Genomic DNA, 15,032 nt, shown 5'->3' with positions numbered 1-15,032 from the left:
CAGCATGCCAGTTCAATTGGCAAATGTACTAGAAAGTAGTGGAGTTACACATTATGTAGACCAATGTTGCAGTTGAGTTCTGATTTGTGCCACAAATTAAAGTTTAATGCAGATAAGTAATCAGTTGTTGAAAACAATGGAATGAATAGGGACTGTTATTCTCTGCACCAATCAGACATAAGAAATTGCATCTCTTTGCATGAATGGTGCTCTCAGGAAATGTTACAAAAGTGAACTTAATAAAGGTGTCCTCTCCCCACACTCTCCCAACCATTAAACCGAACCCGACCGCTCCACCAGCGCAGGTGCACACCAAGGCTAAACCAATATTTCTGGTTGATTGTAGAAGCAGTCTTCATTATAGGAAAGAACGTTCTGAGAATCAGATCTAGATATGGTTCCATTTCTGGTCCTGTAAGAGAAAATAGGATAAACAATATTAATTAAACTAAAGACTAATACCAACTTAAGATGATGAGTGTGCTGCAAAGGTGGTGTTGGTCATGAAACATATTGTAAAAAAATCTTGATGATTGGCTTTGTATATTTTCCACCCAGCAGAACATATGACGTGATGAAGGAGTTCGGCATTATAGCAGAGTTGCTGCATTTACAGAAATTCTAAATCCTTGTACAAATAAAGGCTTAATAGTTAAGTAGCTGGTTGGTGTAGAGCTGTTTCAGTTTTTAACAGTTTTTCCTCAAGAGACATAATGAAACAAAACCTGTAAGGGACATCTGGTGCTGGTTTGTGGTGCTAAAATGTGAATCTACAATGTGAAATTACTACATTTCAACAAATCTAAAACAATATGTATCATTTGAACATAATAACCAAAATAGCAGCAATACATTTGCATCTTTCAAAAGTGGCTGTCAGTGGACCTGTATTTAAGATGCAACCATTCACTTCTAAGGCCTCTTGCTGGAGTTCCATATTTTGAAGCTTTCTGATGGCATAAGCACGGAGATGCTTGTTTCTTTAATTAGCACTGTACAGAAAGTAATAATTTTAGAGCTTATTTGAATTACCATTATGACATGGGGTTGCAACACATAGTGGTGCTGTTGTATTTCCTTCCAATTAATTGTCACTTCCTTAAAAAATTAATTGTTTTAACTATGCTGCCTGAAATGGCAAAAGCATGGGCATGGGACTCTATTCTGAATGCCACAATCAGTTTGAAATATATGTAGAAAATAACTTAAATATACCCTGTGGCTTCTTTCCACTTTCAATTTGCAATGTATATGCAATGCTAGTGATTGGTCCATTCTCAATCACCACTGTAAAATGCATAAATTCACCATACTGTTATGGGTTTTGTACAAAATGTAGAAATACTTTAAACAAGCAATGGAGTAAGGGAACTGAAAGAACAATGGAGTAAGGGAGTAAGGGAACTGAAAGAACATGTTGCCGCATGCTTCAGAGCCCACTCTGTGTATTTGAGTGTTGTGATGACATGAGCCATAGACAGATAAAACTATTTGCAGACAGACCTAAAATGAATGTAGAATCCGGTAGACTGCCACAGAGCACAGTGTTTGACAACAACATAGCATTTTTTCAAATTACCGTATTGAATTGTCATTTGATGAATAGCCCAAAACACAATCTCCTCTGGAATAGAAGGCACCGTAAACAGATTTACAATCTTAGAAGATATTGACTGTGGTATCCACTTGGTAAGATTAATTTGACACATTAAAGCCATCCTTTCAAGTTCAGGCGCATTCTCCTAAATATGCAGAAATAGGAAATATTGGTAATTTGAAACATTTGTGACGAACAAGAGGAGAAAAACAAATCCAAAGCAAGTATTAAGTACCATGGATCAGGTATAGAGGGAATATTGTGAAACGGGAGATGCCTGAACAAATCAATAACGGCTTGATTATGAGTTTGGCGGATGGGATACGCCATCACAAATGTTTTGGATATCCCGTCCGCCATATTACATGTTCCATCCATAGGATATAATGGAATTGTAATACGGAGGTCGGGATATCCCTCACGTTTGTCATGGAGTAAACCTGTCCTCCAAACTCCTAATCAGGCCCTAAGACTCAATTATCAGTAAGATAGAAGCAGACCAAATAACAACAATGTAATCACTCCTTGACATAGACCAAGTAGAACCAGCAGTTGCCAAAACAGATTGAAAATAAGGCTGTAGCCTGAGATTTCTTTGCTCCTAGCAGCAAGAAAGTTTACAGGATAAAAATGGGTCATAATAAAATTATAAATATATTGGTACCCCCAATGAATGAATAAATAAGTCCATCAAAATATCAGAAATTCTTGTCTTTTCTTAATTTTACATGAAAAAGGCTTTTCTTTGTTATAAATGAATGTCTTTCTGCACTGCAGAGGTATCCAAAAGTGACTGATACCATTTAGGATGTGTACCAAATGTATTGCTTGGTACAGCTGAGAGGTGCGAGCTATTCGACCTAGTCGCTTTCTGTATTGGCATGGGTCATATATCATCAGAAATAATTAATTCTATTTGGCTATTCTCTAGACCTGGATTACCTTAGTGTTTTCTACTTATAAAATATCTGTACTAGTGGTATGAGTTTGTTAAATATTTAACCTCTTTTCAACACAATACTGGCCTTAGAGACTGCAATATCTTTTTGAGCGGAACAAAAGGTAAACTGGCTTTAAAAACACTGAATGATTATATTTACAAATATTTTACCTATTTTAAGACTAACACAAATGTATTTTAAACACTCTAATTAGGATGGACTGTCTTAGATAAAAATACATGGAAATACATGATAAAGCACAATGTCAATAAATGAACAGTACTGTAATGGTATAATACATGAACTACATTCTAATAACAATGTGGTGTGTTACGAAATAGGTCTACAGTTGTTTCATCTCCTTGTATATCTTGATAAAAACATGACCTTGCTAGTGAAGTCCTGAAGTCTCAGAGGCCAGAGAGGGTGCAACAGTGAAAGATGTGTGGCACTTCCAAGCTGCTCTTCTGTTTTGTACTGCCAGCATATCGGAACACATTTGAAGGTGGGTATATTACTTAACTTCATCTTCATGGGGATGACTGGGTTTCTGAGATTCTCCGTAGCATCTCCCAAAGTGTGCCTCGGTAGGCGTGCTACCTTTACACCGCTTCCCTTAGAGTTAGACATCTTCTGCGATCCAGTTTGCCTTTGCCAGTGCTTAGTAATTTGACAGAAACACCTGGACAAAAGTCTTCCCTCATTTGTATGGGCCCTAGCCTCCTAGCAAATTGTGTAATGCAACTTGACACAGTGTGGGGGTGAAATGGATGCAAGTACAATGCTTGTTACAAAAGGCCCAGCACATGCCTTGGCAGAATCTGCTGCAAAACAAACACCACCTACCTCCTGTGGTTTTTGCCAATCTAGTCCATGATTTTAAATGAGTGCAGCCCCGAACTCTCATCCCCTTTCTTACTCTCTCTTCTCTCAGTTTCTCACACACATAAACAACTACACACACAAACCAGTACAGACTTGCACACACATTTCTGTGTGCAAATCTGGTACTAAAATAGGCAATTTATTCTACAAAATACAAATCAAGATCTGAGAGAGCTTTACCTTTGAATCTATTAGTTTGTTATATACAGATTGACTCTATTTTGTGTTCTCAGCCCTTGCCTACCTGTGGAATGTAAAGAGGAATCCGATTCTCGGTGTTACAATATTGCTACCTTTGTTAAGATATTTCAGAAGTTCTTTAGGAGTGAAAATATGGAATTTGGGGCCTGTTTTTGTTTGTTTACGGCCAAAGCAGTGTCCTCCAGGGTGTCAGAGGACATTGCGTCCGCCACCCCAATGGTATTTGAGTTATGTTTCAAGCTGACCTCTTGCCCAGCATCATCTCTGTACTTTGAAAGGAACCACTGTCACAGCGCTTTCCATCAAGGTACAAAAGGTTTGGTGGATGGCCATCCTCGGTTTGACAGCCGTTCACCAACTATTTAACTTTTTTTTTCAGAAACCAATGAAGCGGCAGTTTCTGAAAAACAAAAGATTCATGACTTCCACACTCTGGGAGTTTTCTCCCAAGGTGTGGAGATCATTATAATTTTTTCCTGTCCCTCACAGGCAAGTTTTTTTGCAGTGATTGGCAAAAGAAAATGATTCTAGGCTTTGGTCGACTGAGCCATCAAGAAATCCACTGATTGAAAAGTGTAGTCTGCCCACCTGTAAATAACAAAAAACACAGTTGATGGACAGAATGTAGAACAATGTCATACATTCACCCCAGTACAAGGATCTGGGCCTAAATCCATCGTTTTTTTGCACTCCACACCACCCTGGGTTAGACACTGGCTATATGCAAATCAGCTCTGACCCTGTGCCAAATGGGAACAGTCCAGTCCGAACTACCAAGCCATGTCTTTCCCAGACCGGAATCAAGCATCCAAGGACCGGTTTCTGGCTATCAGCCTTCATCAGCCTGGATAGCTTGACTCCAGTGGTGTGGAGAGCCTGGGACTCACGTCTGAGCATACCCAGACCACTCGGGGTGAAAATTGCAAAAAACACAGTTGATGGACAGAATGTAGAACAATGTCATACATTCACCCCAGTACAAGGATCTGGGCCTAAATCCATCATTTTTTTGCACTCCACACCACCCTGGGTTAGACGCTGGCTATATGCAAATCAGCTCTGACCCTGTGCCAAATGGGAACAGTCCAGTCCGAACTACCAAGCCATGTCTTTCCCAGACGGGAATCAAGCATCCAAGGACCGGTTTCTGGCTATCAGCCTTCATCAGCCTGGATAGCTTGACTCCAGTGGTGTGGAGAGCCTGGGACTCACGTCTGAGCATACCCAGCCCACTCGGGGTGAAAATTGCCAAAAACACAGTTGATGGACAGAATGTAGAACAATGTCATACATTCACCCCAGTACAAGGATCTGGGCCTAAATCCATCGTTTTTTTGCACTCCACACCACCCTGGGTTAAACACTGGCTATATGCAAATCAGCTCTGACCCTGTGCCAAATGGGAACAGTCCAGTCCGAACTACCAAGCCATGTCTTTCCCAGACCGGAATCAAGCATCCAAGGACCGGTTTCTGGCTATCAGCCTTCATCAGCCTGGATAGCTTGACTCCAGTGGTGTGGAGAGCCTGGGACTCACGTCTGAGCATACCCAGCCCACTCGGGGTGGTGTGGAGTGCAAAAAAACGATGGATTTAGGCCCAGATCCTTGTACTGGGTGAATGTATGACATTGTTCTACATTCTGTCCATCAACTGTGTGTTTTGCAATTTTCACCCCGAGTGGGCTGGGTATGCTCAGACGTGAGTCCCAGGCTCTCCACACCACTGGAGTCAAGCTATCCAGGCTGATGAAGGCTGATAGCCAGAAACCGGTCCTTGGATGCTTGATTCCGGTCTGGGAAAGACATGGCTTGGTAGTTCGGACTGGACTGTTCCCATGAGGCACAGGGTCAGAGCTGATTTGCATATAGCCAGTGTCTAACCCAGGGTGGTGTGGAGTGCAAAAAAACGATGGATTTAGGCCCAGATCCTTGTACTGGGGTGAATGTATGACATTGTTCTACATTCTGTCCATCAACTGTGTTTTTTGCAATTTTCACCCCGAGTGGGCTGGGTATGCTCAGACGTGAGTCCCAGGCTCTCCACACCACTGGAGTCAAGCTATCCAGGCTGATGAAGGCTGATAGCCAGAAACCGGTCCTTGGATGCTTGATTCCGGTCTGGGAAAGACATGGCTTGGTAGTTCGGACTGGACTGTTCCCATGAGGCACAGGGTCAGAGCTGATTTACATATAGCCAGTGTCTAACCCAGTGTGGTGTGGAGTGCAAAAAAATGATGGATTTAGGCCCATATCCTTGTACTGGGGTGAATGTATGACATTGTTCTACATTCTGTCCATCAACTGTGTTTTTTGCAATTTTCACCTGCAAATAAGGCAGGTGGACAAAAGCTTGGAGGGCAGGGTACTCCGTCATATTTGCAACGGTATAACCTGTACGCCAACCTCTAAATCAGGGGCCTAATGTTTGTTATAGTCTTATTAAAGGCTCTGCAAAATATATAAAGAGGTGAAACAATCATAGACCTGCGTTGAAATCCACCGGTTTCTCCCTAGATATATATTGAGCATCATATTGTTACAAAGAAATATTTACTTTGATGGATGCTCATTTACTTTTTAATTGATCTATGTATTTACAGCTTTCTTTTGTCGTTAGTTGTGAAATAAACCTATCTTTCTTTTACTGTCAATGTGCAGAAAAAATAGAGTGGATAACATTTGAGATGTTATGACTTTTTCCATTTGACCAGATTCATGTTTTTCTATTGTATAAGGTGTGTTAGATGTATTCATAATTCAAAACCTCTGAACACAATATGCAAAAAATTTATTTAATAGTTAAAAAAAATCACAACCAAGTATACCATTATTTTGCAATAGAATCAGAGATAAAGCAGAACAGTTTTATTGTTGCATTTTTTATGGGTATCGGTGTGGGATGTTGTGTTTATGTTTGAGATAAGCTGTATAGAGTAAAGTTTGTGAGACTTATGATTTGGCGGGTATTGAGAGTGACGGTGTAAATGTAAATGTAAATGTAAATGTGGTGGTGGTGGTGCAGGAGTTGTTGGTCAGTATGTAGGTATAAATTATAGGATGTCTGGTCTGGGGGTTAGAATTTACAACGAGGCAGTTGATTTATTTGAGGGTAACATAGGGAGGGCTCTGCGCTCAACCAGGAGTAACCTTGACTTCTGGGCTTCCATGCCTTTGTCGGTTGCGGGCGTGTGGCTTTATTAAAAATGATAACCCTCCCCCTTTTACTCTATTACTTTGTTACCCTGCCGATTTGGATACCTGGAAAGTGCTTTGCCCAATTCAACTCCATGGTTTCGAGCTTCCTGTGGGGAACGGGACGAAGAAGAGTGTCTCTGCCGACCATGATGCACCCGCGTCGGGAGGGAGGCTTTGCAGTGCCGGATTTGAGGCTTACTACAATGCAGCCCAGTTCCAATGGCTCATACAACGGCTGGCAGGGAAGCTGGGAATGGAGACAAACCAGAGAAGAAGGGACCTAGAGCTCCGTCACTTGAGTCAGATTTTGCTACCGTTCCCGATGCGGGAACGTGAGGTATCCAGGGATCTATGGGTCCTGAGGCAATGTTGGTATAGGGCTATATGACGCAATAAAGGGAGCCCGGCATATGCCCCTGAGATCCCGGTGTGGTTCTGTGAGGAGCTCAACCATGGAGGAGATTGACAGCGGCTACATGACTGGGAGGAATCGGGGATCTCCTCCATTGGAGATCTGTATGAAGATGGTGCACTTTTACCATTTCAAGACCTCATGCAGAGGCACGAACTTCCTGCTCAGGACTTTCTCTTGCACGCGGGATTAACAGCTGCTGTGCGCAAGCACTGGAAAAAAGGGTTAGAGAAACCACGGGTCTTCCTTCCCTGCCAGTATGAGGTCACCTCTGTAGGTAGGATCAAGGCGGTGACGTGCTTGTATCGGAGGTTGACGCAGGGCTTGAGGACACCTCTGGAGGGACTGCGTATTAAGTGGGAAACTGACCTGGGAACGCCTATAGAGGAGAAACCTTGGGAATTGTTAATGGAACAGGCCTGGAAATGTTCCGGAAACGCGAGATTCCAACTTATTCAATTTTATGTGTTTCATCGGGCATATCTTACGCCTCACAAAATTAATGAGTTTTTTGGCTCCCACGCTACCTGCCCACGATGCAGACTGGAGGGTGCGGTATGCATACACATGTTCTGGGATTGTCCGCTGCTTCGGGGATTCTGGGGAGAGGTACTGGCCAAACTGACGGAGGTGACGGAGAGGGAACTGCAGAATACTCCAGGGGTGTGCCTGTTGCACTGGTTTCCCCACACTTCCCGCAACAAAACCACCAGTAAGTTCCTAGACCTGGGGTTAGTTCTAGCCAAGCGTGAAATCACTAGCCATTGGAAGGCGGCCACGGCCCCTAGCGTTGCGCGCTGGCTAAGTGACTTTACTAAGTGGGTGGATTGCGAGGGGACGCTCCGCCTCCAATTAGCTCGGAGGACTGACAACGACAAATTCTGGGAGTCGGCGAGAGCCTGGGTGGCCTTGGTGGATTTGCTCAAGAATCCGACTGAGGATGATGACTGACCTCGCCGGCTATGGGTGCCTTCTTTATTATATGAGACTGCAACAACAGGTAGTGAGTTGAGAGACTGGGAGGAGCAAGCGTGGAAGTGGGAGTGTCCCTCTGGCGGAGATGTGGGATACTGACATAGGACTAGGGTGGAGTATGCAGAACACATTATGAGCAATACATGCGCGGCTAGGGAAAGCGACATGTCTGAGGGGAGGTAGGTGGTAGGGTTCGGGGGGGTAGAGGGCGGGGAGTTTGAGTTGAATAGGGGGGATTTTGTTCGTTTTTATCCATGCTGAAACATAGAGGCCGACAGTGCCTGAATAGGCTAAGAGCAACACAATTTAGCCCTGTAGAACTGTGTCTCGGGTTCACTGGGATATAACTCTTGCTATTAGAAAGGCCTCACTCTATATGTGGAACAAATGGATGGACTAACACAGACTTGGCGGGGCGAGGCAAAATCTGGATGGGGATATAATTATTGGTCAAGTGTTGCGAGACTAAGGTAATGAAGTTGCATGTATCGGTGAATTGTTTGTGCATTGCATGAAAACCTAATAAAATATGTTTTGAAAAAAAATAAAAAACTTATAGGATGTCTGGTGCAGGTGTTAATGTAGGGCACCGAAGGAGGAGGAATGTAGGTACAGAAGTAAGAGAGACTTAACCTTTTGAATGCTATGGGGATTTTTCCCCTGTGCTGGATTTTCATGAACACCATTATTCATGACGAGCTGGGCTCGTCATCAGCGTAGCAGGAGGCTACTGCATGACGAGCCCAGCTCGTCATGAGCGTCGAAGGGGTTAAAGAGTAGGAAGTGGCGTGTTTCCTATTGGTGGATTAAAAGCAATGGTCTCCAACTAATCAATCACATGTTACTAGTAGGTCGCACTCTGCCATTGAGTAGCTCACATATGATAATTGCCTGTCAACAAGCTTGAGAATATACAGGTGCCCACCTGATAACACAGCTATTTAAAACACAGCTCCCGTTCCTATGATTTACTCAAACGCTGACAGAGCTTGAGGATGCAGACTACCCGTTTCTGAAAATAATTTCTTCTTATTCTACTTCTTTCTATCCTCTTTTTACATGTGTTTTTGTTTTCCTTGCTTTTATGTCTCTCTTTCATTTCTCAATGTATTTTATTCTCTCTTTCTTGCTGTCCTCTTTTGTTATTTTTCCCTCTTTCCCGCTTCCCCCCTATTTGTTTACACTATCTCTTTCCTTCCCTCCTTTGTTGTGCATTCTTTTTCAGTTCTCTTTCTTTTTTTCTTATTGGCTTAATATTCTTCTTGATATTTTTCTTTCTTTTTTTCTCATTTCACCTTTTTTTTCAATTTTTCCTCCATTTTCCAGTTCTTTGTATCTTTCTTACTATTTCTTTCTTCTCTTTTTCAATCTTGTGTCTCTCAGTAATTCTTTCCTTTCTTCTTTCATTTTTTCTTTTTTCTCCAAATTCTGTTTTTCTCTTTTCTTCGTTTATTATTCTTTCTTCTACTCTTACTTAATTTTCCTCCTTCTCTCCTTCTTTTCTTTTGTCCTATCTCCATCTTTCTCGGTGTTTTTCTTTCTCTGGTTGTTTCCTTCTCTCCCTTCTTTTTTTCAGTCTTATCTGTTTTCTCTGCTTTCATCTTCCCTCCTCTGTTATTCTTTTTCTGTATTTCTCCTTTTGGTGTTATTACTTATTGTTCTGTTTCTTTCTTTTTCTCCTTTCTTCATCCACAAGGATCTTTTCTTAATTCCACCTCTGACCTGATCTTCTCCCTTCTTTTTTCTTCTACTTTTTTCTCTTATTTTTTTTCTTTCTTTCCTTCCATTGTTTTCTCGCTGTCTTTTTCTTTCTCTCACCTTCTTCCTTTATTCTTTCTCTGTTGTGCTCTTACTTCTTTCGCGTACTTCTTTTTTACCATGCCTTCTTTCTTCCTCCTGTATTTTCATTCATTCCTTTCCTAGTTTGTTTCTTCGTCTTTCATGTATTCTTAATTGCTTTCTTCCTTCATTTCCTGCATTTGACTCTTTTCTCTGGGTATTTTGTCCTCGTTGTTTTTTTCCTTTATTTTGTTATTTCTTTTCCTATATTTCTCTTTCTTTCTTTCTTTCTTTCTTTCTTTCTTTCTTTCTTTCTTTCTTTCTTTCTTTCTTTCTGTTTTTCTTTCCTGATTTCTTTCTTTATTTTGTCATTCTTTCTTTTTGTTTTATTTACCTTCCTCTCTTTTACTCATCTCTCTTTCTCTCTATTTAGGTGTTTCAAGAGCAAAGGGACAACACTGATCCTCAGGGACCCCAATTGTAAACCTTTGCGTTACAGCTCCTGCTCTATTAATACTTTATGCTCCCTGTATCTGGAATGAAGAACTTAAGGGTACTCTAGGGGCAGTGTTTAAGTTATTTGGTCTCTGTGTGCATTTATAAAATTCCTATATTAGACAGTAGCTCAGGGAAGGTTTGAGACTCCTGATTTAAAGAGTGTAATTGTGATGGGGAAAGAAGTATATGCTAGCTAGTTGTAACTGATGTCTTTTGTGATGCAGGAGTGTAGAACAGCAAACATTGGGATGTAGGTTTCATGTACGATGTAGGTAGTGAAGGTGTGGTATGGAAGTGCAGTGTAGATGCAGGTTATAGTTTAGCTGGTGGTGTCAGATTGCCCTACAAAAGTATGAGAGTGTCATGCTTACCCTAATGTGCATTGCATAATGATGTTCAGTAGACTAATTTTCTACAGGCAGACCATTTAAGGCACACTATTTCTTTCTTCCTCAGGACACACCCTAATATCAATATAATAATTCATCACTATCAACTCTAATGTAATACTACACTAAACTAAAGGACCTGGAATGATAAAAAACATAAAATTCAAACACTAGATAACAAAAAATTAACTGTTGTCTTTTGAGTGCTAACAGCAGAGAAACTCCTTACTAAAACTTTTAAAAGGGAATAATTGAATATTGCACCCACAATATTATCAGAGATGGTAGTTAAAAAGATCAGCACATTGCATTTTACTCCTTCCTAAAGAATTATTAATGGAAATACATGAGAAACCGGTGTGTACATAACAAAACTGTTTGGAACGTGCCATATTTTATAGTTAATTACTTTTTTATCTGTGCAATGGTTTTAATTAACTATGCACTTTACAAATAAAACGGACTTACTTAAACTTACTTAGTTAATAAGGCCATTGTAAAAATAATGTGTATGGATACAGTGTTACGTTAAGTGTTTGCAGTTTAATTGAAATAGAAATACTATGGCGGAATTTCAAACTCTGTGAAATCAAATATAACTTCTTGCTGCAGACACAGCTGAACTAGCACCTAATCTATCATATAGGTCCATCTGACATAATTTTATGACACAGTTGCAGCTGGTGTCAATGCAGTACTGCACATGGAGTTTTTCTGCTCTGCCTTCAATGAACGGCCCCAAGTGCAAGGTCAACATGTGGCCATACATACTGGATTTTCATACGGTACATCAGCCTGTCTGAGCGCTACTGATTTTCCTGCTAACAGCCCTTATTTTATTAAATCTGTCATCCTTTGTCAAATTCTATTGAAGGTGTTGTACCTGAATAGCATGGTCAGAATATTGACTGACATAATACTCTGTACTAAACATTGTTCATAAACATTATTGCCAAATTTAGGACATGATTTTTATGTCAAATGATCAACTATTTTTTAATTTTATTAGAATTCCATAGCAGCAAAGTAAATAATACATAACTGAACACATACATCAAGACTTCCATCATTGCCCATTTTAAGCCCCAATCCTAACCAATGCCCTCGACATCAAGTTAACATGACGTACAAACTATATGATACATAATAGACTTAATTACCCCGTCATATACTCCCTCACGGATGTACGTGTTACGACGCGTGGTATTACCACGCATACCTTTACAACGCGTATTTTACAATGCAAGTCGTTACCACGATTTGCACTGTAGGGGTGTGGACTTAGGAATAGTTTAATTTACTATTCCAACACCAGCCTATGTACAGTAGGGAAGGTGTTGGAATAGTAAATCTACTATTCCTTGTCCTTTAGCGCCCTTTGCGTTCTAAAATATGCGTTATAACGGTACTGCGGGGTAACATCCGCGTCGTAAAGGATGTTCCCCCTCCCTCACCACCCCCCAAATCATTAACCCTAATCTCCTTTTTCTATATCCTTTAACAGGATATAAACTGTATTCCATGTGGTACTCATTGAGAAACTTGGCCCGCCACATCTCAAAGGGCGGAGCCTCTTGCTGTAGCTAAAGTGAGGCAATTGCCAACTGAGCAACCACCGTGGCCATAAAAATAGGATAACGGTGTTCATATAGTAGCTGCCCCTGGCGGAAATCTTCCCCAATACCAAGCAACATCATAGACTGAGAAATTTTAACACAGTCCCCGGTTATTTCTGACAAAAACCTCTCTATAGATTCTATCAGAGTGTCCAATACCGCACATGCAAAAAACACGTGCACAATGTCTGCACTATTCTTTCCACAGCGACAACACTTCCCACCATGCTGACCCCCCACTTCATCATTTTAAGAGGGGTATGATACATATTGAATAACATTTTATAATGATGACTTTTAAGGCTGGCTGCAGGAAAGATCCTCCCTGTCAAATCAATGGATTTTTCCAATGAGATTTCAGGGTTCCCCAACCATGTTCTCCATCTCATATTATATTTTTATAGATCATCCGTTCTGCCCTCTAACAGTGTTTTATAAATTAGCTCGATGTTTCCCTGCTGTCTAATAGATTCTACAATTTTAAACTTCATAATGCAAATAGGGTGTTTTCCCAGAAAGTCCCTTACTTGTAAGTATTTAAAAAATTTAGTTGTGGATAGATGGAATTTATCCGCCAACTCCGCAAATAAGTGTAATCTCCCATCATCATGATATAAGTCGCCAAGTCAGGTAATCCCCTTCCTTCTCAAGCCTAAGGCCACCTGGTCTCAGAAGATCGGGGGCAGCACTCCTGTGGCATTAGTGGGGGTATACATGGAAAGTACTGGAATCTCAAAGCTTTTCCGTACAGTCTTCCAGACTTTAAACACAGCATTTAATACCTTGAAGTGCGTTCTTTCAAAATAACTGCTGTCCACTCTTTTGAATAGGCAATGCTTGACCTTTGACCCTAGAATCATCTGATAAATTGAGGGGGCTTTGGCCAGATTACTAATCTCTTCTCCAGTACGTAAAATAAGTGCATTAACCAAAATACAGGAATAGTAATACAAAGCAAAGTCAGGGATAGACCATCCTCCTCTTTCCCAAGAAGGAGTCATATATCGAGCAGCCCTACGAGGTTTCCAAGGGGCCCACATAAACTTAGTACAGAGAGATTGTAAATATGTAAATATTGAATTTGCTTATAGGATACCTCCAGGGGCACAGCCCTAAAAAAATACATAACTCGCGGTAAGACATTCATTTTCAGAACGTTAGCTCTGCCACTAATGACAGATGGAGATTCTCCTACCTTTCAAGTGAGCATTTTACTCCCCAAATAATATCGCCCCAATTAACCTCAACGATCTCTTTAACAGAGGTACGGATCTTAATACCCAGATAGATAGCTTCCTTAACACACCTAGCATCCCCATCCATTGCTTGACTTGTACATAAAATTTGGGTTTTAGCAGTATTAAGTTTATACCCAGAAAGTGCCCCAAAAGTCTGCGCCAGGTATTCTATTTCAGGTATAGCGAGACAGGGATTACAAGTAACAATCGCTATATCATTGGCATGCATAAACCATTACAGAATACTGTTCTTGTTGTACTTTACAAGGAAACATCTTTCTACTTTGTTCTAGCCTAAGAATAAAAGGGTTAATATACAGCGCAGATAAAAGTGGTGAACAAGGACAGCCTTGTCGTGTGCCTCTAGAAATCGCGATGGTCTCTGAGTGATATCCCATTGAGCAAATTTTCACTGAGGGGAGATGATAAAGGGCGTTTAAAGCACGTATGTAGCCCTGCCCGAAACCCATGTGTTGCAGTCCCCATGAGAGGAAATGCCACAAAACCCGGCCGAGCGCCTTTTCGGCATTGAGTAAAATCAGGCCAAGTTCTCGAGATTCTACCTGTACGATATCTTGGAGAGTAATTACTCTACGCACATGGTCTACGGTCCCTCTCCCAGGTATAAAGCTGTGTTGTTTTAACAATACTATTGATGGTATAATTTTTGCCAACCGTGTGGCCAAGATTTTTGCATAGATTTTACCGTCGGCATTAAGAAGAGAGATTGGATGATAAGACCCTGGTAATTCAGATGGTTTCCACTTTTTCTTCAACACACAAATATTGGCCTCGGACCAGGTTCGTGGAATCTCCCCTTTTTGTGAAGTTTGATAAACTTTAAGCATATCATTTTTTATCTCCTGAAAAAAGATCTTAAATACTTCCAAGGGGGGTCTGTCTGGTCCCACAGCTTTCCCTACTGCAAGAGAATTTATGGCCTGCTCTAATTCCCCCATCCTAATAGGTTCAACATCCATTTGAGCCAATTGGCCCCATACATTGGCTGGAAGTCCCATATCTGTCAGAGAAAGGCCCCCAGTATCGTTCTCTGTATATAATTCTGTATAAAAATCATGAAACACTATAAGAATTTCCTAGGGATCAGACACAATAGCCCCATCCATTCTTTATTCGTCCTCTTATATTTGCAATTTCTAGGCTTAACATCGGCCCGTTTATGTTTGATATTTTATGGCGCTCTCCTTGCTCCATTCTAGATTAATTTTGGCCTTACATCTCGCTAGATTACTCTGAAGTGGTGTGGTGTTATATCCTGCAGCTAACCCGTTAACTAATTCCTCT

The 15,032-nt window shown here is 41.0% G+C and overlaps 1 long non-coding RNA gene across 1 annotated transcript in view; it reads right to left on the bottom strand.

Annotated features, from left to right (window-relative positions):
* Positions 1-1,605: 1,605 nt before the first annotated feature.
* Positions 1,606-15,032, bottom strand: part of LOC144799530 (uncharacterized) — a 36,120-nt gene continuing 22,693 nt past the window's right edge. Inside the window, exon 3 of the long non-coding RNA XR_013603829.1 lies at positions 1,606-1,742. This is a non-coding gene — a long non-coding RNA (uncharacterized LOC144799530). The remainder of the gene's footprint in view (positions 1,743-15,032) is intronic.

Source organism: Lissotriton helveticus, chromosome 12 (genome assembly GCF_964261635.1).
Source record: "Lissotriton helveticus chromosome 12, aLisHel1.1, whole genome shotgun sequence".
Lineage (NCBI taxonomy): Eukaryota > Metazoa > Chordata > Amphibia > Caudata > Salamandridae > Lissotriton > Lissotriton helveticus.
Note: the sequence above shows the minus strand (reverse complement) of the source record. Positions and strands in the feature narration are given on the sequence as shown.